Below are 23,236 nucleotides of genomic sequence, written 5' to 3'. Positions count from 1 at the left end.
TGAAATTTCGAAATGAAATACAGAATCAAAACTGTATGCATACTGAAAAAAATGCAAACTGAGTTTAGATGTATTGTCATTTCGTCTATATATAATACAAACTCTGTTTTTTTCGATGATCTCTTGTTTTAATCAACGATTGACGATAAACTTCATCAATCGATTGATCCAATCGTCGATTTTTCGATGATTTCTTCTTTCAATCAGCGATTGACGATTAACTTCATCGATAGATTGAATTGATTGAATCAATCGTCAATTTTTCGATGATTTCTTTTTTAAAATCTTAATTGATTAATGCCCAACTCTGATTCTTTTGCGACGAATTCGTAACCAACGGAGAAAACAATTTTCTGAGATGTTCAACAGCATTGTAGTCGCAGCCTAAATCTGCAAGCTTGATTGGCAGCCGATTTTGTCGGCGATTGTGCCGATTGCGAAGGCAGGGGACACCGCAAACACGAAAGAAGAGAGATCAGTAGGGAAGAGATTTGTCCTGTATGGGATCGCCATCCAGTGAATTAAACATTCGGCCGATATTTTCGAAAATCGACGGGTCCGATTCAAATATTTGACTGTGTACCCTCCATTGCCAAGATTCCTGTTGACACTGTTGGCCTGCGCCTCCCCCCTGGCACGCTCTCGATATCGCGGTATCAGTTTTGTCTTCCGCAGAATTATTCAAGTCGACCCCCCTGTGTTCGACGTGGCCCGAGGATCGATGTATCGATTTTCGGGACAGACGCGCACGGCCCGCGCCAATTCCATCCTCCCTAGGGCCATTCCGAAAAATAAACGAGCCCGGCCCAATGGATGGATTATTTGATGTTCGGTATCAATGAAACGATCGAATTGAAATGTTGGCAAGCCCCGAGCTCCTCCACTCGGCTAATAGAGAATTCTTCGCTCCTTTTTTTACGATTTCACCGGAACGAACGCAGCACCGGTGCCTTGGACCGGCGAACGTTTTTGAATTTTGCCGAAACGAATTTTTGCAGTCAGTTGAATGGAGGAAGGAACATTGCCAGTATTAGGTGTGGACAAATAGTTCTGCAAGGGATTTCTTTTTTTTTCGTCGGTTTTTTTATCGGCGACGTTGCAGTTGTTTCTTTGATTGACGTGTACGTGAGCGATCAATCTGTCTGATGATTTATTTGCCATCTGGTGAAGTTTTATGACCATACGAACGCTGGAGAATTTTTTTTTTGGGAAATTTTATTTGCGATCATTTTGGAACGTTTTATAAAATATCCCATAGAAACTTTGAAGATGAAAATACAGATTTTGATCGAATGCAGACAATGGACTGCACATTCGGATAAATAATTTTGATCAATAATGTCCCCGCGAAATATTTTCCCCGACAAAGCTTGTAAATGTGAAAAATGTAAAAATATCCTAGCATTCCAGCAAAAGCTCTCCAATGAATTTCTGCTCATTTTTTTTATCAATTCTGGCGTATAAAGTTAATATTGGATAATGAAATTGATATCCCCTGTGTTGTTTCGTATAAATAAAATTTCCAATAATTATAATTAAAACCAAATGTTCCAAATATGCGAAGAATCATTCCAGGCATTTTTACACTATATTTATTTAATATTCTGGCGGAACATCAGCCAGCAAGCATATTTTTAAATTTATTCGTTTGAAGCATCAGTTGCAGGAAAATTCGCGCATGGAATTATTCATTTTCGATCATTTCAACTGTCCTGTAGAAACAAACATTTTCGACGAACTTAATAGGTATTAAAATTCATTTTTACAATATCCGTTCTAGAAATGTGCCCATAATTATGAAAGTGGTCCGATTGTAAATCAAACTAAATTAATTCGTACGAGTGTAATTAAAAATTTAATTCGAAGGTTTCCAGTAGTAAAAAAATTTCTTTTAAGACGACAATGCATTTCTACACCATTAACATAAAATAATACAATTAGAAGCTATCTTCCTGAAAGAATTCCTACCAGGTATCCAACAAGCACAATAATTTCCACCTCCTCCGCGGGTCTTACTATAATTTCTTGTTGCACGCCACACTAAATAGTTTCCGGTAATTGCGCAATGATTATTGCACAGTTTGCATAGTGCAGGTGGCCCGTGATGACGCGTGAAGGCCAATATTAATAGCGAGGCGGCTCGCTCAAATGATTCCGTCGAATCACACAAACGAACGAGTACCTGTTCGACGGTCTGCGTTTGTCGGCCGAAAGTATGTGCTCTCGCGTTTACATAAATATATAGTATACATATAAAGCTGTGCGGGTGTCTGTGTATAGAGGAAACGTATAAATATATATATATAGATATATATATATATATATGTGCCACAGAGAATATAGAGGCATATAAATATCGGGCGAATAGGTATGAAACAGCGGCGAGGGTAGCCTAGTGAGGCTGATCGAGCAGGAGATTCAAAAGGGGTACGAGAGGGGGTGAGGAGGAGGGTGGCTGGGCAAGGGGAGAATTGATTTTAGCGCCGGGCTTTGTGAAATGAAACCTGGCCGAGCCATCCCCATTAACAACGATAAAAATAATCCAATCCGGCGTTTGTTTGATCTATCAGCGCCTATATTTCGCGGGCTGTGCGGCTGATTACTGGCCTTCCCGATTGCCAATGACGCTTCCGCCGGTTTCTAATTGATTCCTAACCGGCTCGTCGAATTTTAACGGCTGGTACACCTACCTGCACCCCACGCACTCGAAATGGATTCGCTGCCACGTTATTGGACAAAGGAATCCTGGCGACCATTACTTATCGATAGTCGCGTTGTAATCGCGCGGCTTACTATACCACCTCCTTTCTACGCAATTATTCCAGTGGAAAAGTATTTCACTCGAAGGATAAATTCGTCGGGAAAGTCATGACGGATTGGCCAATACATTATTGATTGAAAATTACCCAAAAATACGTCATGACTTTCCCGACAACCCAATAAAAGTGGAATTCTTCGACACAGTCGGGTCACAACGTCGCAGATTAACCCTTTGTACTACGATTTATTTTACGGTCTCAGTGATTAGCACTTTCTTGTATTTCGTGATTTTCTAAGAAAGGTGAACATTTATATCTAATGTATGCCTATATGTATGTTCTCCAATAGCTGTACATTAACCTAACCAAAATAGAATTTTATTTCGGTTTAGAAGAAACTAATAACTAGACTGTGTGCGGATTTTATGCATTTATGACAAATAGGGATACGTACAATTTAAAACAGTGAACGTATTAAAAAGATTTATAAGGCTACCAGTGTATTAGATTCATCTTAATAAGATAATTAAACGAAGAAAAACATTTTTACTTGGCTCTCGTATCTTGCAATCAATGCAAACATTTTTTATTTTGCATAGAGATCCGCAGTCTACTGATAACATACATATTTATTAGACTCTGTTCAGAATCTTCATCACGGGTCAGTTAATCATAAAAATTGAATGGGATTAGAACAGAAGCGAGACACAGTGTCCGGGACCGTCTTCAAAACCCCATTAAGTGAAATGCAAACGAGGTTGTATGTAAATCGCGAGTTTCGTGAAAATCGCACGCGTTTTACGTTTCACGCGAGGCAGCACAGCTATCTTAAATCCCGCGCGCAGATAATAAACTAATTTAGTTCGTGACCAAACTTCTTGCCGCGGTTGAAACAGAAGTTATTATCGTCCATGTATAAATAATGGTTTGATAAGGCGGTGAACTTCGGTGCGTCGGCGATCGTTAACAATCTACACCGGAGGGTTGCGCGTTTGTTTCCAGCCTGCACTTCCTAATTGATTAAGAACGGTGGTTTCCGGCCCATCGACTCGTTCTTCGAATACTTTAACACGTGCTGAAACCGTCCACGTTCATTATCCGCATAAAATAATAATTTAACGCGTCACCGGTCTCCAATTTTTGTAAGTAATATTTTAACAAACCACAGAAGAGAGTGGAAACCTTCCGTACCTAATCTAGTATGATGTCCTTGAGATCACATGTTAAGGTCATCGGCCAGGAAAGCTCTAAACAGCAGTCTCACCAATTTGAATACCAGATGGAAGGTGAACAACGTTCTTTTACGATACCGGGCGATGAAAAAGAGGTTTCGGAGAAGAATGGCGAAGGAAGTCGGGAGCAAAGAAGTCCGGCAATTATCGTAATTACATAATCGTTATGATTAGCCGGCCGGCTGATTTACGCGCATGCTAATCGAAGCAGACCAACCACCCACGACGTTCCCCGCGTATGAATTATTAATTGGAGCTGTAAGTCGCGGCGCGACGTGATTATTTATTGAAACTAAGCCCGGCTAGATCTGTGAGAGGTAATTGTTTGCCGAAGACGAAGGAAAACAACAGGCGAGATTCACTGTGTTGCGATCATTGTAAATTCCATTTGAAGCTTCTTAATCTATCTACCGAGGACCCTTCGTGATCTCCAAGTTTCTCTGAAGAATAATAAATGTTCCTCTAAAATAATTCCCTAGCAAGAAACAATTAGCAAAAACCTACAAAGAGTGTATCACGCTGATGGCGACCCGCCTCCTTGACGATCCCGGGGAAAGCAGCCCCAATTACGTAGCAATGAAATCAAGAACCCGAAAAGAAAGCAGAGGGGCGTCGTTGCACGTTGCCATCCTAAGCAAACAGGAGCGGGTAGAACGAACAGAGCCGTTCTGGTGCAACAAACGCGGGAGATCACACGATCTGAAGCAGTTTCGAGGGTGCATAAGCGACTCGGCGAACAAAACCGCAGCTAATTTTCCTTCCAGATGGGATTACCGTGTCGAGTGTGTTCCTCGGCATCGAAAGGGTAAAAATTCTGCTCAGAGAAGATGAAAGCAGCGATCGAGGTGTTCTCGAGCGAGAGAGAGAACAGAGAGAGGAGGGGGTGGGGAAAAAATAAGCGACAAAAAGAGGGGTTGGTGGGTACGATCGTAGGCAAAGTATCGTGTAAACAGAGTGAATGGCGGCGTTGTGACCGGCGGCGCCAACCCCGCGCCGCTTCCACCGCAGTCACGTGGTCTTAGTTTCGTGAATAATGGCCCAATTAGGAAATAATAATACGTCTCTTCCCGTGGCACGGCTCCGAGTTAGAGTTGCGAGTCTCGAGTGGTGTGCGGCCTCTCATTATGATGCCTCACAAAGGAGGCTCGGAAACGTAGAAAGACCAAGGGTGAACGGGCTCGCGGAGAGAGGAGAGAGAAAGAGGAGAGAGAGGGTTGTGAGAGAGGGATGGGGACGTAGGGAGGGCAGAGGTGAAGAGGAGAGACGCCGCTCGCCGACCAAGAATAATTAGCAATTCTTAATTACCAGTCAATTACAATCCTCGGTCCTCCGGGGCTTCCTTCCGCGAGTTTACTCCGCGCGTTCTCGCCGCGATCGCTCGACCTTCTTTTCACTTTTTCCTCTTGCCCCTGCCACGTCTCTCCTTTCCTTTTCCTCCCACCCCGCGAATTAAGTACAATAATTGCTAATTAATTAGTGGAAAGATCTCGTCGTAAACTCACGGCTCCATCCTCAGGGTGAGGAACCTCCTGTGAAATTATCCGGCCGATTACATTCGCTGAATCCCCATTCTCCGAACCCTTGCTTTTTGCGATTCACGTCCTCTTTCTCTTGGAATTTCATGTTGCTACCTCTTTTTGCGACCGTGCGATCTCCGTCATAATGTTTGCGAGAACGGTTAGGTAATAACGCCGAACCCTGGGTAAACAAGCTGGGAACTAAGAATGTAATCGAACTGCAGTAACGTCTCGATAGATGTCGCGGAGATGTGCGTGGTTTTTAATACAACTAAATTTGAACCGCAAAGAGTTGGCATCTACCTCCGGAGTCTCGATCGAAGACAGTTTAATTCACGGGGACGCGGTCGTAAACGCGAAATTTCTCGAACACTCCGGGACGATCGAGCGAAATAAAGCGAAATAAAGCGAATTAATCCGCGACAGAGGGAGCGAGGAGTATTAAAAGAGTGCTGCTCGTCCGAACGAGCGAAAGAAACGCGTTGGGAATGAGGGACTGACAACTCGCGCTTCGACGAGGGAGCTAAAACGCTGGACGAAGTAGATCTTGTAAAATGCACGAGCGGTTGCGAAATTTTCATCAAACTCGAGATTTCTGCGAAAAAATATCGGAGGGTAGGAATTGAAGTGTTCGAACTCGAACAGAAGTAATCGGTCTACATTTCGAAAATGTAAAAATAAAGCTTTACTTTAGTTTGCATAAGAAACAAAGACAGGGAGCACACAGTTTAATCGTTTCGGACTTTGAACAGCTCGTATACACACATAGCTCCGCAACTAGGGTTGGAAACACGACGCAAACGAAGGGTCAGGGCGTCAGGAAGAAAGGGGGTTGACGGGAGACGGCGAAGCGGATAGAAACGCGGAGAAATTTTAAAGAGAAAAGAGACGTACGGGGTGTAGACGAGGTGGGGGGTCGGTCGGAGGCAAAAGGAAGAAAATAACGAGAGAAATTTCGAAACGCGACGGGTTCGAGTCGCAGAAACGAGCAAGCGAGCTCGCAGGCTCGCTATTCGTTCCATGGAAACCTAATTTGAGCGTGCGCCTTACCTCTACATGCAGGCACGTACCTACACCTCTATACATCTGGATACCCTCCGTCATTGCCGCAGCCTTAATTAAACGGCGTTCCACGGATAATTAGCAATGAGTTTCGCTACTTTTGCCGCGTGCGGCCCCGAGATCCACTTCATAGACAATCGGGGTCGTGAGAACACCGAGGCAGTCATTCAAATACGAACGCCCGCGCTTATGACTCGAGCCGCTAATTATATTTGCAATTAACCCCGGAGCGTGCGCCACGGCGGCCGCGAGACGAACAGAGAACGGGGGAGGCTACGAAGCACGAGGAGAAAGAGATCCGCCTGTTCGGTGGAACGAAGACGAGAGAGAGTAAAATGGAGAGAGAGAGGCAGAGAGAGAGAGAGAGAGAGTGGAGAGAGAAAAAGAGAGAGAGAGTGAACGCGCGCGCTCGACCCACCATCCCCGAGCTTAATGTCTCGCGCACGAATTCCAGTTTACGATTGCAAATGAGAGCCGACCCCCATTGTGTCTCGAATTAAGCAAGTATGGCGGACAAGTAAGTAAGTAATTAGTCCCCCAAGCGTGCGTACGTTTATGTACGCACGTCTCGGAGTTAATTAGCCGGATTGTATTCCGGCCAGCGTTATGAATTACGATTGAATTATGGACATTGATTGCGAATGCTTACCGCTGCTGCGCCAACTCAAACCTCTGCCTCCCTCTCTCTCCCTCTCTGCGCCCTTTGTTGGCGGATTAGAAGTTACTGTTCTACAGGATGGCTCATCTGAAACGGACCGTCTTCCAGGCTGATTAACCGACACCGGTGTAACGAATCGAGATTTGCGATAAATTGTTCGAGACGACCGTGCAAAAAGTTCTTTGGCCAAGATTGTGCTCATGTTCGAGCTGTAATGGAAACTGTAAGCGGCTACAGCGGGTTACTAAATTAATAGAACGACTTGTACACGTTGACGAGTTTATGGTGGAATGATCAATTTCTATTCTTCTGGTCGCAGGTGTTGATCGCAGTTCTCTGAACAGCATTTTTGAAAGATCTACTTTTTTCTAAACCACTAAGCAAAATTCTCTTGAAGAAATGCCGCAAGATCGTCCGAGAACATAATCAGAAGCAGTCGCGTCGAGCAACGGGTGTCGCCTCCAATCAGGAACCGAATTATGTCAGCTAATTAGCCCAGAGCGAACGCATCAGCTGTAAAGGGTTGCGCCGGCTAGCAGGGGAGCAAAGTAAATGTTTCCGTTCCCGATGAAATAACCGGACTACGGTCGGAACAAAGTAGACAGCGCTCGTGTTTTCAGAAAGACAAAAGAGAAAGTATCCTCGGATCCAGCGGAACTTTATCGTTTCGGATTCGTAACAAAGAGCATATAGCCAAGGGACGACGACGTTGGGAATACGGAGCACAGAGGAATCGGTGGAATTTTACAGCGGCAGTGTGTCCGACGTACGGACGTACCCAAAGTAATTCGTGGCCGGGGCCCCGGCGATTTTAACGTGAACACGAGGCTATATATAGTATATGCTCTAGACGAGGAAGGGAAATTATGTTTAAAAAGACACTCCACGCGAGCAGAAACGCCATAAGGGTAGGCAAACATTGACAGAACGTAGCGGCGGCTGAGCCGCCTACGCGGGATACACCTGGTGTCCCATTAGCATCAATCCGCTCCTGGCCCAACGTATTTAACCGAGAAAACGCGTCGGACGCCTCCGAAACTTTCAAATTGCATTTCAAGATCAAAGGGATACACCCCTCCTTCTCCTACTTCTCCTCCACCTCCTCCTCCTCCTCCTCCTCCTGCTCTACTCTTCCCGTATGCTTTCGCCGTAAGTATAATATTGGCAGTAAGAAAATAGTTTAATTATCCGCGTGCCTTGGACGGTTTTAAAATAATCGCCCGTACACGGATCCGCCCACGGCGATCCACGGCTATTACACCAGCCATCGATATGTAAAGAATGATATAAGATTCCTTTGACTCAAACGAAAAGCCGTGTTTCCAACGCGCGCCGCCTGCCTCGCCGATCCTGTTACAATGCGTATACGGCGAAACGCAAACCGCTCGGAATCGTGGTAATTTCAGAGAATATTAACTTTCCAGAGTTCATGGGAAGATCGTTAATTCCTCCATTATCGCGCAATGTTAATATAAAAAGCGCGAGGGGCGAGTCTCCCTTTCTCGTTCCAATCTTAGCCTAGTTAAATATTGTCGTTCGTCAGCGCGATTTGCAAAAACTTTCAGGAACGTTTTCATTTCTGGCGTTCTCCAATTTCTGGAAATGTTACGCAAAACTATTTTAGCAGTATTAGGTTATTGCACATGAAATGTCCGGTTATAGGCAGTGACATTAGTTTCTTGATTGTATTACGGTAAAAATAAGATATGGTCGTGCACGTTTTCATTTACAAGATTGTTATCTTGATTTTGTACGAAAATCACATAATGCTATCGTTAATAAGTTAATTATCCAGACATATAAAAGGAGTACACGACAGTCGCGTTGGTTGATGTTGAAATAAACTTTATTTAAACGTAAAATCATATTATAAAACTATAAAAGTAACAGGCACGTGGTTCCCTTATAAAAATGACAAGAATTAATTTACATAGACTTTGCGCGGTTCTTATTATATGTGCTTTGATAAAGATATTTATTAAATCATTTCTTGTGAAAGCGTCTTTATAATTTTATTAATTGTGAAATAAAAAAATCTAGCATTTTTTAGCAATAGCATTTCTTGATTGAAACGTTTTCTGAGAGTTGCATTCTAAAACCGGACATTTCATATGCAACAACCTAATTTTATCTTACACCGTTTCTCAAGTATTTTTCACATAGTTTCGAGGGGACCAAGACTGCAGCAATTAAAATCATCATCAAAGTCATCGTCAACTCTTCGCGCTGACCAATCAAATCTTAAATCCATGTATCTAGATATTTCACCGTTAACCAGGGCCGTTCAGCCGTAGCAAAATGAACAAAGGTGTGCAAACGGCACGGCGGCGGACTAATGCGTCGTCTACCTCGACGTTTCGCTCTCACACGTACGCAAACATACGGACAGTTTTTCTCCCTCGTATCTCCTTGTCGATCCCTCTTCCCAGCATCCCCCTGTCTCATTCCCAATCCATCTCTCTCTCTCTCTTTTCCGCCGCTTTAACCCCCTTCATTCCTCCGGCTCGACCACTTAAAGCCACTTAACCTGTTTGCTGAAAATATTAAGTGCCGACAAATATCGTAAAATAGAACAAATTCGTGTCGAGTGCTTTCGCGTGTGACTGGCTGACGCGAGTCCCTTTGTGGAAAGAGATTTTTTAAGCGACACGCTGCTCTGCTCTGCCTTCCACCCTTTTAAACTTTCGACCTAGCGCAACCGACCGCGATTATATGTATAGGGATAAGGACGGATATAATATATACATTAACGAGGGGGATCGCAATTTTCAGGGAACTTTGCGGAAAGATGGCCGACACTTGCCGGAGAAGGACCTCGAGACAACAAGCATGCTGCTACCTAATGATTAGACTGCGAATGTTCATGAAATTTTTTATTTTTGTAGACAAATTTTCAGGAAGTGGAATCAAATAGAATCTTTGGTTTTAATGGCAATGGCCTTTTAGATACACACTTCATAAAAATCGTACCAAATTCTATTAAATTTCGTACTCTAATATCTTTTTGAAAATTTTCAAATACAGAGTAGGACCTGGATTAACCGGACCCCGATTATAAAGAAATATGCGTTTAAATATGATTATATTATGAAGGGAAATAAATTGTCAAAAATAAAAAATTCATTTTGGATTAAATAAGGGTAAGTCCGCCCTAGTTTTTGCAAAGTGGGACTTTAAACTGATATATTTTCAGTCTGGTATGTAAAAATTTAACGTTCTTGGTATCAAACTCTTGCCACAGTTATTACTGATGAATTAGTATTATGTAGGATTCTAATTTTGCTTGAAAATTATAATTTTGATAGGATATTTTACGAAGTGTTAACTAGGACGATCAAGTCTCCCGATCAAGCTAGTTAATCGAGGTCCTACTGTACCATAAATGCATAAAGATCCGCAGTCTACTAATAATATACTGAAAATAAGAACCGTGTCTGACTATCTGTTAATAATAAACACTATTACACATTTTCTTGCAAGCGAAATATTCCGTTTCTCGAGGATAGCGTTCAAATCATGACGAAGAGCGAATTTCAAAAAACGGAGGGTAGATTTAATAAACCGTCATCTCCACAACCGACGAGATATCAGAGAAATGATAGCGTTCCTTCCGCGTGCAACCACCGCGACAACAATAAGGCCATAAGCCGCTTATCCTCTGCTATTGACATATAATATTCCCGCAGGAACACAGAGCTACATCCATTTGTGGCGAGATCCGGGCCCAAGTTCGCTGTGCGCGTCGCGCCGCGTGTCCTCCATTTTGTGTACCTAAAATGTAGTCGTGTGCAGCCCTTCCACGTTGTAGATAACGTGTGCGCGCCAAGACTCGACCGAGCCACACATACTTTTATTATTCAAAAGCAAACAAGAACCGGGGAGAGAAAAAGGACTGGGTACGCGCGGGAAATGTTTGCCTAGGCTTAGAACAGTCACGGGACGGCTGGAAATTGTATAATGCAGTGTAACGCTGCAAGAATAATCTACCGAAGTACACCGACTCGCCGCAAAACACGAAATATAACTTCCCTAATCGTTTCCGATGCAACCACGAATTTTTTCCAATTGTTAGAGTGCACATTGCTTTACACGATCTACTCTAATGCACACATTAATAGAAATTGGATGCATACGCTGCAAGAGCAGGAGCTGCATAGAAATTTATTCCTTCTTTTAACAATTTTCATAAGTCTTAAATACGATAATTGTACAGTAAAGTCTTGATCTAAGCTGAACGGAGCTGTGGAGCTGAACAACTTTACCAACAATTTTCTTTGTTATAAACAATTTTGCGGCAAGTTTCTCTTGCGAATGTCCACCGATCCAGAGGTGTAGATTCACCTCTAGGACGGATGACCATTACTTTTTATACACCCTGTACGATCTTAGTCTGTTCACCTGACATTTTTACTGTTTTATGTGTCTCCTGCTTATTCGTGGCATGAACGCATAAAAATCGTCAGTGAATTAGTAATTAATTAATCAAGACTGATATATAAGCTATTCAACATCAGTGTTCCCACCTAGAAACAGTACGTTTCTATCATTCGGACTCGAAATAAAGGCGACACGCAGCGGCGCTTGAAGCGCGTTCGCTCGATCAAGATCTTCATGATTTAAGCGACTTTAGTTGAAATTTACGAGTACGAAATATGACAAATACTGCTCCCGCGAACCACCAGAGCGCGAACTCGGAAAGAAAGAATTAATCGCGGGCATAAAGTAAGAAATTTGACATTTATTATACGGAAGTACGTGTTCCACGTACGTTTTATTTCCTGTGCTGGTTTCAATCTTCTCCCCGTACTACGTTATTCATCGGACATTCGGGGACCAACGGACACTCAATTACAATCTCATACGCAACGTATCATCGTATAACATCGATAACATCGGAATATGTTCCACAGACTCACTCTCGCAAGACTTAGGCGCCGTTTAATCGAAGAACACGCCGGAGATTTATATCGCGAGCGCTCGATATAAATCAGCGAATCCGAGAGTTTCACCGCGCTCAGCGATTCCGAACTTCTTTCCAATTATTTCGCGCGAAATTAAATGCTTCCTCCGGCCTCCTCTCCACGTTACCTTACCCTACCCTCCAATCGTCCGGTAATAAATCTGTCTTAGCGATATTTAATAATGCCCCATTAACAACGTTTCAATCCGACGTTCTCCTGCTTTATTAGTTAACACTCGCCACGATGAATCTTGCCGTTTAATTAACGAAAACCGCGATGCCGATTCTAAGCTTTCTCGGTGCGTGCGCACTAATTAATTACCTGACCGATGCTTCGATGCAAGACCCTAGATGAAAATGTAGTCGGGGATTCTCGTTGCAGAAGACTTTAATTAATGATGCGCCGAGGGCGCGTGTTCTTTCGAAATTTTGTTGGGAATGTGTACTTTCGGTAGGAATTTTCTCATCTTCTTTAGAAAGTGCAATTCTGGAAGTATCGCTTGAAAATGGCTTCCAAGAATGTCGTTCAAAAGTGTCTTAAAACCATCTTTTGAGAATGTTGTTCCAAAGTGTCTTTCAAAAATGTTTTTTTCGGGGAGGAGCTAAAAATGAACGAATATCATTAGAAATTGAGATCCTACTTATTCACCCCTTGCCCTACGATTTATTTTACGGTTTCAGTGACTAGAACGTGTTTGTAGATCGTCATTTCCTAAAAAAGGAGAAAATTTATATCTATTCTATGGCTATATGTTATGCAATAGCTGCACATTTAACCAAAAAAGAATTTTAGTTCGGTTTAAATGAAAGTAATAACATACATATACAGGGTGTCCCAGCTAACTTGACCACTTTGAATATCTTTGTTGTTCTTAAAGATACGTCAAATGTCTGACGGACAAAGTTGAATGATAAAATGGGGCTCATACGATGCCAAAAAATTTTTTGTTTGTATGTAATTTTTTTGGTATTTTATGAGCTCCATTTTACCATTCAACTTCGTCCTTGAGACATTTGACGTATCTTTAAAAACAATAAAGCTATTCAAGTTAGCTGGGACACCCTGCATATTAGACTCCGTTTAGAATTTTGATCACGAATCTGACACGATATTGTAGGGTAAGGGGTTAACTACGAATAAAAAATTGTTATTTTAAATTCTCCCGTCTCTTATGAGATTTTCTACGATAAAAAACACCTGCGAAAAAGACGGCTCACACCAGAAAGTCACGAAAACAGAGTAGATTATCTTCCCTTTAAAAACCCGGGCTCACCCAACAGATCGGGGTTCAACCACCTGTAATTGGTCGATCAAGGTCGCGGCTGCCCCCTCCTCCGCGACTAGGGTGAAAAACCGGAAGGTCGAGGCGTTTGACAACAAGGGAATAACGCGAGTAGCAATAGCGATCCTGTTGGAGAGGAAAGCCGTGTGTATTCAGCGTGGCGCGGGAGAGTATGAACATGTGTGTGTGTGTGAGAAGACAGTTTCATGTAGCCGGGCAATATTTCCCAGTGGGAATCGACAGGTGTCCCCAGCTAGGTACCCCCTAAGTACTGCTTACCGGGGAATTATGTCTGTCACGTCTGTCCGTTTGCCCGATTCATTTCACGTCGTCCGTTCTCGTTTCACCTTCCGCTTTCCGCCTCCCTTCTGATTCCTCTTTCTTCTCTCCGGGCCACCTTTCAATTGAAGTTGGCTTATAGCAACCGAGCGTGTCAAAACGCAAATGCTCCTTCAATGGGACCATCGCCGTTCTACACCTTCGCTTCGGTTTCCAAACCGCACCGCCGTGTACGATCGATCCCCGATCGCGAAGGGAAAGTAAGCTTTTTTTCTTCTTTTTCTCTCTCTCTCTCTCTCCTATCTCCTTCTCTCGAGCACCCAGAATCCTTTCAACGGAAGCAGACACGATACCGTCTTCTTCTCCTCCCTTTGAGAAATAAATAAGGTAAACGCGACTCCGCGATGAAATCCGATGAAACGGAAGAACCAGCTTGCTAGAAGAATTCGAGCTCGTATCAATGATCGTAATATCTCCGCGAACGAGCGTTGAACGGCTCGCAAATGGTCGGAGCTTATTATTCGGTCTGGTAGAAGACGTTATCCCCGTCGCACTCCTCAATCGACCTTTGTGCCGCCAGTTCCTAGATGAATGCTCAGGTGAGAAGATTTTTTTAGCGGACTTTATTGAATTCTTGGTGATAAAGATCCTCGTACCTCTGTAAACGTCCATTGAAAAATGCGGGCATGAATGTTTTGAGCTTATTACCCGACTCCTTAGAACGGTTTCTTGTCGCGCTTTTCAATCGACGTTTCTGCTGCAAGTTACGAAGAAGTGCATTAATGTTTGAAGCACGTATGTGCTCAATGAAACATTAATCTATCTGATGAAAGAGTGACTGTAAGATTTTGCTGTTGTGTTAAAATGCAAAGAGTAAATGCAGCATTATGGTGTTGTACGTAATGTTAACAAATCATCTGGGAGTTAATGGAACATTCCACCGAATTTCGAAGCAGGTTCGCCGACTGCGCGATCGCAGACCGTGAAAAGAAGCGAAAAGAAGCGGTCGCAGCATCGGGCTCGCCGAAACGAGATTCACCTGGGAATCCATCAGCGCGCATAAGTTATTAAAATGCAGGATGGTCGAGCACCTCTAATCGATTTAAACGTTCGAACGGGCCCCGGTGGGTGCGCCGGTGTTCGATCGGTGTGCAGGATACCGATTACGGAGCACATAATAAAATAAAATGGCCGAGGCGAAACACGGCGGAACAGCGTGCAGCGGCGCAAATGCAAAAACGATTCGAAAACGGTCGCGAAACCACGATACATACAAATCGATCGTCTTCCTTCCGGACTCTGTGTACAGAGGTACCCGGGGGTGGTTTCGGTTTGAAAGAGAGAGAGAGAGAGGAAGAGGGAGAGGGTGGACCTGTCGGTTCATGACCTTTTGCACCGGTAAAACCGGCCGGCACCCGACACCCGACATATTTCCTGATTTCCAGTTCATTTGCCGTCACAAAGCGCGAACCGGCCTCCCCCGCCGGACAATGCAAACGCGAGCGCGAAATGCAAACGCCGATCGTTGTCGCGATCGCCACCCACGCAACCCCCTTTCTCTCTTTCTCGCGGCGGCATCTCTCTGTTTCTCCCGCTGTGGAGGTGCCTTTTCCAAGTAACGTCGAAAAATATGGTTTTTATTGAATTTTAAGCACCCATGAAATATCCGGTGATCGCATTTTCAACCCGGCAAGAATGCGCGAATTCAATATTCCCGGTGCTGCCCGGCTGGGAAACAAAACCTGTCGAAAAATAACAAAATCGTCGGGGCCCCGTCCGGTCTTTGTGTAACGGTGATCCGCGCGGGAATGGATATTGTTAACAAAGAGTGTAATACTGTTGGTTAAAAACAGTATTCGATTGCGGAAAGTATCGAGCGAGCCAGAGGAAACTTCGCGGGGCCGCCTTGTTCCCCTGTTTCGCGACCAGAGCTGACTGTATGGGTATCAACAGGATTCAGGTGTGGCGAAATCATTGGGTCTTTCAGAGTGATCTTTGATGAGCTGCAAATTCGGAGCTGCGATACAGAGATCCTTCGAATTACTGAGAAGCAGTAGAACATACAAGTAAGTACAGAAAGGTGAACATGAAATTATAGTTAAACGTATGCAATACATATCAATCCATATCTTAACACTGTACCTACCGAAAGCCTGTAACAGGATTTTCAATAATTATGTTGTACCAAAAGAAAGCATAGAAAGTTTCTGTAACATTACAATCTGAAATGTAAGTATTAGATGACGTTATTGAGGGTGATTTGTTAGTTCACAATGAAATTTGCTGTTGCTTTTGAAAGTTCCATTAAAAAGTTTTTAGACACACACATGTACCGTAGATATTTTTAAATTATGCAATAATATCACCGGTCGGTAATGTGTTAATGTAAACTCGTCATCTTATGCGAGTAGCTCAAATAATATGGAGCTACAGTGTTCCCGCGATTGTTCTGAGAACCTCGGGGGTATCAAGTCTCAGGAAACGAAATGGTACTACATTTTTTTACGTGCGTGTGTGTGTGTGCCGAACATAGATTTATTGGATAACTTTTCCAAGTGTAAACGACGATCCCGGGTAAACAACGGTGCTAAGCGGGAAATTGTTGTATTGTACTAATGCTATTCCATACCTGAGAATGGTACCTCGAGTATCATAAAACCCCAATTTAAACACCCTAATACCTTAATTTCTTTGTAGCGCGATCGACCACCCAAGGGGGAACCCCCTAGTAGTGGGGATAAAAAGGTCACATCATCCGCATACCTAAAAAGTCACATTAATCGAGGGAACACTGTACTCGGCGAAAGCACTGATTCACCGCATCCGTAGATCTCCACAGGCAGAAGCCACGCTGCCAGGCATTAGCCTTCGCAAATAGCGACGGAACAGTCGGTCCTTAATAACACTATCGTTGCAAACAGAGTAGCGGCTAGCTCTGTAACAGGGTCTCGCGTAGCGAACGGCGGCGCCGAGCTCGATGGTTATTCATTTTTATGAAGCTCCGTTTGCGAAACGGCCCAATAACGGCTCGGTCGCGGCGCTCTATCGTCGAATGGAACAATAAACAAGTCGATATTACCAATCATTATTGTTTAGTCGAAATCAAACAGACCCGGCCCCCTCCTCCCTACAGCCGATTTATTTCTCTCTGTTTCGCTCCTCCTTTTTTTCCAGTTGTTCAGACTATATATAGATGGGAAACGGGGGTGTGAGAGGGGGCAAAGAGAAGGGGGGACAGAAATCAACGCGACACGATCAAAGGCCTCCCTACCCCCGGTCCTTCGTGTACACGGCAATAATTGAAAAACTGATCACCGAGAGGCGAAATCTCATGCGTGAAATTCTTTGTGCGTCGATGTTTTTTTCGCGTTTTTCTCTCTCTCTCTCTCTCGCGCGCGCCGATCTATCTTTTTGTTTACGCGCCATAGAAAAATTTTCCGAGCGTCGAGAGATTTGAAAAAGAGAGAGAGCGCGGGCGCGCGCGATGTTTTTAAAATGGATTGCCTTTAATCTTCCGCCGGGTACGTACGGGGCTGAAACATTTCCCCCGAAATGCACCCCCCCTCCCCTCCCACTCGTCGATAATAGAGTTGCGCCCGTCAATTTATTAAGTGAGCCGTTTCCATTTCGAAAATTGTGCGCGAGATAAGGGACGCGATTCAAGCCGGCATCGCGTTACCGGGAAACGATTATACGCATGATCGTCGGGCATCGCAATTTCGATCGGCCCGATACACCGTGCTACACTTCGCTCGTCAGTTCTGACACGCTTTCGCATTATTTTTTCCCGTTCATTCGCGATTCAGTCCGGCTCGATCACATTTCAGGGCGTCGGGAATTTTTCGATCGCTCGTGTACTTAACACGTTCGCTGCCAACGTTTGTTTCTTTTGGTACGGAACGTGATATAAAATATAATTGTTAAAACATGAAAAAATTGATGAATAATCACGGCTTCTCGAAAGACCGTTAAGCGACCACCAGCGAATGCACCGTTAAAAGAGTATTTCTCTTCGAGAGGGACCACTGTTTCAGCAACGCTAACATTTATAATGAACTTTCCGCGTTTCTTGGGGGCTAAATGCTCGGATAACTCGATAACAGGAAAGATACAAAAGAACGAACGAAAGAAAGAAAGAGTGTAAAGTGAGATAAGGTAAAGGATTGCGGGAGAGAACGGCGAGACAATTTGATTCGTTCAATTTGCATCGAATCGGGCCGGTTGTGTCGGATGGGAGCCGGATAAGAAAGGATTTGGCTAAGTCTCCATTAATTCTCATCTTCGTGCCCCACCGATCGCGCAGGTTGCACGAGGAGGCTCCTTCTTTTCCGGCGTGGCAGCAGTTTAGTCGTCACTTAGTTAGTTACTCGCTTACTTACGTTCCTTAGACCACTTACTTTAATCGGGCGCTCGTTCCGCGCCGCTTCAACCCGATTTCCACTTGTTTTTACGCCTTATCCCTTAAGGCTAATTCATTAATTAATTCCGTTAGTCCCCGCACCACCGCTTCTTCGTGTTCTACGCCCTCTCTTCGCCTCTCCTCTCCTCTCCTCGTTCCCCTCGTCCTCCTACTCCTCCGTGAAACTCCCGCGAACCTCTTCGAGCACGGCTGGGTGCTCACTAATTAAAGTAATTACTAAATAAATTGCAATTACACTAATGGATCGGGTACGACGACGGATACAGTCATCAGGAACTGTCGTCGAACTTTTCCGGGGTTATGTTGCCGATTTACGTGCCTTGCACCCTCCTACGTCTTCCAAGCCGCCCACGCCTTCGTTTTAGATATTTGGAGGAGGAGGCGGCCGATTGTTCGACGACATCGGAGAACTCGAATATTCTGTTACGGTAATCCGATTGCCATAACTCGATTTTATTTTTCACTCGTTCCGATTGGAAACAGATTATTGTGTTCGAGTCTCTTCCTTGTAGTCGACTGTCCCCTCGGAGCTGCCACTCGAACTTACTATACTGTTATTCAAAATAATTCTTGCGTTACTAGACTAAATTGCTAAATGTTCAACTATGGTACGAGTCAATAAACTCGATTTACAATACAATTATTAACACCAGAAGTACATTTGAATTTTGTTTCTGTTTCCGACAATTTTCTGAAAATCTTGACCGTGTTAAACAATTGATAAACATCAAAATAATAATTGTTTGACTGCAGCAGACTGGAGTGAAATGCTAATCTTTTTACTGTCTTAAATTACTTCTACTGATTTTTGTCATAAATGTGCATAAAATCCGCTGTCTACTAATAATAATAGGTTTTTTTAACTAAAACAATAGTTCGAATTTCATCTGCTCCCGAGAAAACTCGAAATCGAGAGGAAACGAAATGGCCCGGACCTATTTAAAGGCTAGACTAATTCTGGCCCGTTGGCGATTTATGCCGTCTGGCTTTTAAACGAGCGTAAAAAATGAACTGAAATACGGATTTAATTAGCGGAATCAAATTGCTGGACGTGATTGACTGAAAGGTTCTCTGTGAAAGTCTCTGGACATATCATTTAAGCCCGGGTCAGCTAACGTCAATTATGCAAATTATGGGCACGCCGGTTTTGCGGTGGATCCAGTGGGTGGAAGGAAAAGCTAAAAACACATTCATCGTGTTTTATTTCCAATGAAATTTTTGGCCGGTTAATCGCGTTATCCTTCTGTTACCTGCCACCGTGAACCCACTTGACCTTTTTCGCCGTTTTCGCTCTACCCCCTCTAATGGATCGTAAATCTCGCGTCACTATCGCTGACAGTCTGAAAGTGACAAAATTATTATGGTCGAACAGTTATTTCGATCCTAATCCACCGCGACTCTGTTTCGTCGAGCACGCTATATTTTTTCTTACCGAGATAACCTAACTTGAGAATGGCTGAACCCGATAACATGATAATTCAATTTTCTTTATTTTCATCTGACTTTCTTGTATATTTTCGTACGACTTACGATCCTTCAAGCAACTATTTTGGGGAGGAATGGGGTTGAAACTGGCAGAATACCGAAAAGTTATGTTACGCAAGAAGGAAATGTAAGCAGGGACGGAAAGAAGCGTAATTCCGTGTGATGGAATTACCCCTTGTTACTAACATACGTAGCAGCCACCCCTCGGAGTTATTAAACGCGTCAGGGGGTGGGTTCCCATGGAACGGTCAGCGTGACCGGTTCGTTTCCAACCAGGCCCCCTGTAGGGAAGCCCCATAAAAGTTTCACGTCTCTCGATTTCGAGCAATTCGAAAGATCTCCAGGGTTCTCTGGTCTCCATTCAACCCTGTTTCAACCCCGTTTCAACCCTGTGTCGTGCGCGCGCGACGCTTAATCGTAGGAAGAAAGCCCGTCGGATTTTTGCTTCTAAAGTGGACGAAAAAATAGATGAAGGGCTCTCCGGAGTGGACTCGTTCGAATTCGAAAGCGAGTTCCCTGGGAGGAGCTAATTTCCTGGAAAATCGGGTCAACCGATCCCTCCTGCTGGATGGATGGCCACCATGCACTTGCCATTCCGGATAAATCAATCGTATTAACCAGGGTCGAGCCAGCAAGGACAAACGGACCGTATGATACAGCTTGTCCACCCTTTCCTTCTTATGTTAGCGTTTAACTACCCCTCGTCAAGGACCCACGACGGTCATATCAATTATCTTCCTGGTTGATCTTCCTGGCGCGACAATTTGAAGACCTTCTCGATCCTGAATACTCGAGAGGACGGTTTTCCACAAACTTTAGATGCATGATTCAGCTTACATTCACCCTTTCTCCCTTACGGTAGCATTTAACTACCCCTCGCGAGAGATCGGCCAGGAAGAAATTATTGCCTTCCGGATGATTTTCCTAGAACAACTCTTTGAAAATATCTTTGGATTTTTGACGATATCACGAAAGATGGAGACATTGTAGAATGTCCTAATATAATAAATGATGACAAATTCGAAGAAATTCAAAGCTAACGAAGCTTAGCACAGCTTTATCACCTAAGTTCGTCGAATAATTCGCAAATAATTTCCCAGCGTTTGGAAACAATTGACTGCACATTATTCACGGCCGTTTGTTATTACAAAAATGTCCCGGTGAACAAGATCGCCGGTACATCGGGTATCGAGTGTCGCGAATTATTGTCGCGCATCGGAGGAACGGTTTAGATCCTTGTCCACATAGATTTCGGGGTGGGAAAAAATCGAACACGGGGCAACGCGACGTTCCTAAAATTTAGCACGGGTTTTTTTCGCTGTGCCGGGCGCGCGCGGACGTGTCCGCGGGATTTTTTTTTGTTTTTCGAAACAGTGAGAGGCAAAACGAGAAAGAGAGAGAGAGAGAGAAAGAGAGGGAACGACGAAAAAGGGTGAACGAAAAAAAACGAGAAAAACAAGGAAATTTTTTGGCGCGACCGGTAACGGCAGTTGTAGCATCGTGTATTGCATTAGTACGGAGGCATGTTATCATACCTGGGTGATTTTTCTCCATTAGCGGTGTTATTCTCGTACGAGTATTCCGCTAGTCTTCGTACTACACAGGTCGCGCGGGGCTCTGATTTGTAGCCGGGCCGCGGATAAAAAACACAAGTCCGCGCCTTATTTCATCCGCCGCGCGCTTCGAAATGCTGCATTACCGTGACAAACCTCGTAAAATATGGTTTTCAATGAGCGGAAAGCAAAAAGTGGTAAAAATCGACGGTCGCTCAGCGTTTCCACCGCTGGCTGTCCACTCTGCTGCCGATCGTTGCCTGAAGACCGCCGGGGACACGCGAAAATGTATTAACGATTGTGGTATGGAATATTGGAATGACTATCACGACGTTACAATTTGTACAGGTGTAGTAAAAATGACTGCCCTCCTCGAGCTTGCCAAGATAAAATTATTTTTATCATTCTCCTGATATTAAGACTATTTTACTGCAATATTAATAAGTGTCGCAAACTCACTAGATGAAAATTCACCATTCGTTGAGCAAAGTGATAAACATTTGCGTAATTATTGCATCCGCTGGTCGCACATCGAATCTTCCGAATATAACAACGACAAGTATCCATATTCGAAAGTGATGAATAGACTGCGGATCTTTATGCAAAATAAAAATTGTCTGCATCGATTGCAAGAAATAGAAACCAAATTAAATGCTATTTCTTCCCTTAATGATTTTAATAGCGGAGAGATCATACATTGACGTCTTCAATTCTTAAAATTTTCCAACAATTTTGAATTTCGTCTACTCAATTTTGTTATAAATGCATAAAGACCCACCGTCTAGTGATGAATAATGCATCAGCCACGAAAGCGAGAGAGATCGGCCGAGAAGCAACGCGTTCACACGAGAGATACGCATTCTCCTCGAACTGTCGAAATATGCTTATTACACCGGAGGCCTAACACACGGCACGTAAGCAGCTGTCGATTGCTGGGCGTTAATTAAAAGCCCCCGGATGAAGGAGAAATTCGGCGGCGAGGACAGACGGAGTGGTGAAAGAGGTCGCGTGGTCCCAGCAAGCGGGGGCCATACAGTAGTTTCGTCAAATTGTACATTTAATTAAGGTTCCCGGATACACATAAATTTTATTCCCGGGGAAGGTTGAAGCGCAAAAACGAAGCACGGAAGTGCAGTTAATTAATTATTCCCTTATTACGACAGGGCACGGACGGGGCTCGGTTAGGAGGGCCTCGACGACTGCGCTCGTGGGTGCAAAAGGGGGTGAAGGGGATGGGTGCAAGGGGGTGCGTGGGTCTCGGTGAAAAGTAGAGAGAGGGACTAGAAAAGCTCCCGGATCCGCGGTCGTCTCGTTTCTGACTAGCTAGCGAAAATTTCGCTAAAGTGCTGCTCATGTGGAAATGACATAATTCGCGTGCGGCAAGGGCAATTGGCAGTAATTAAAGCGGGGAAAGAGGGTAGGCAAGGGCATGGCGGCGCGGGGGTGGCCACCCCTCAGGGTACAGAGGGCATGAATGAAATTAAGGCGGGTAGCGAAGATGGCCGTTTACACGGGTCCACGTCTGGTCGACTCTCTGTGCCGCGACAATAAAACGAATTTGCATACCGGACAACTCGTCCCCCGACGGATGTCCTCCCTCCCTCTCTCTCTCTCTCTCTCTAACTTGTTCTCATTCCTTTTCGCTCAACGCTGAAGAGAGAGAGAGTTATCCACGGATAGATGGCGACCGGTCGAAATCATCGACGGAAAACGTGGAAAGAAAATTGGCAAGGGTCGGCTTTAAACGGGGACTGCTCTCTCGGAATCGAGGATATGAATTAATTAATTCTACAGGGAAAAGTCTCGGCGAATTTAGAAAATCGGATAATAAGGGCGACGGTGAAACACGACCGATTAAACGAGAGACGAAACCGGTCCCTGCGATACGCGAACCCGGAAAATGAATTTCGCCCAGTCTTTTTCACCCTTCGACACTCGGACAGCATCCTACACGACGATTGAAAATAATATTTCAATATTCTCGGAATCATATTTATTCTTCTGTTTCACACTTCACCTCTACAGACT

The sequence above is a fragment of the Lasioglossum baleicum genome, chromosome 4 (genome assembly GCF_051020765.1).
Source record: "Lasioglossum baleicum chromosome 4, iyLasBale1, whole genome shotgun sequence".
Lineage (NCBI taxonomy): Eukaryota > Metazoa > Arthropoda > Insecta > Hymenoptera > Halictidae > Lasioglossum > Lasioglossum baleicum.
The sequence above is the reverse complement of the archived record's forward strand: the minus strand, read 5'-3'. Positions refer to the sequence as shown.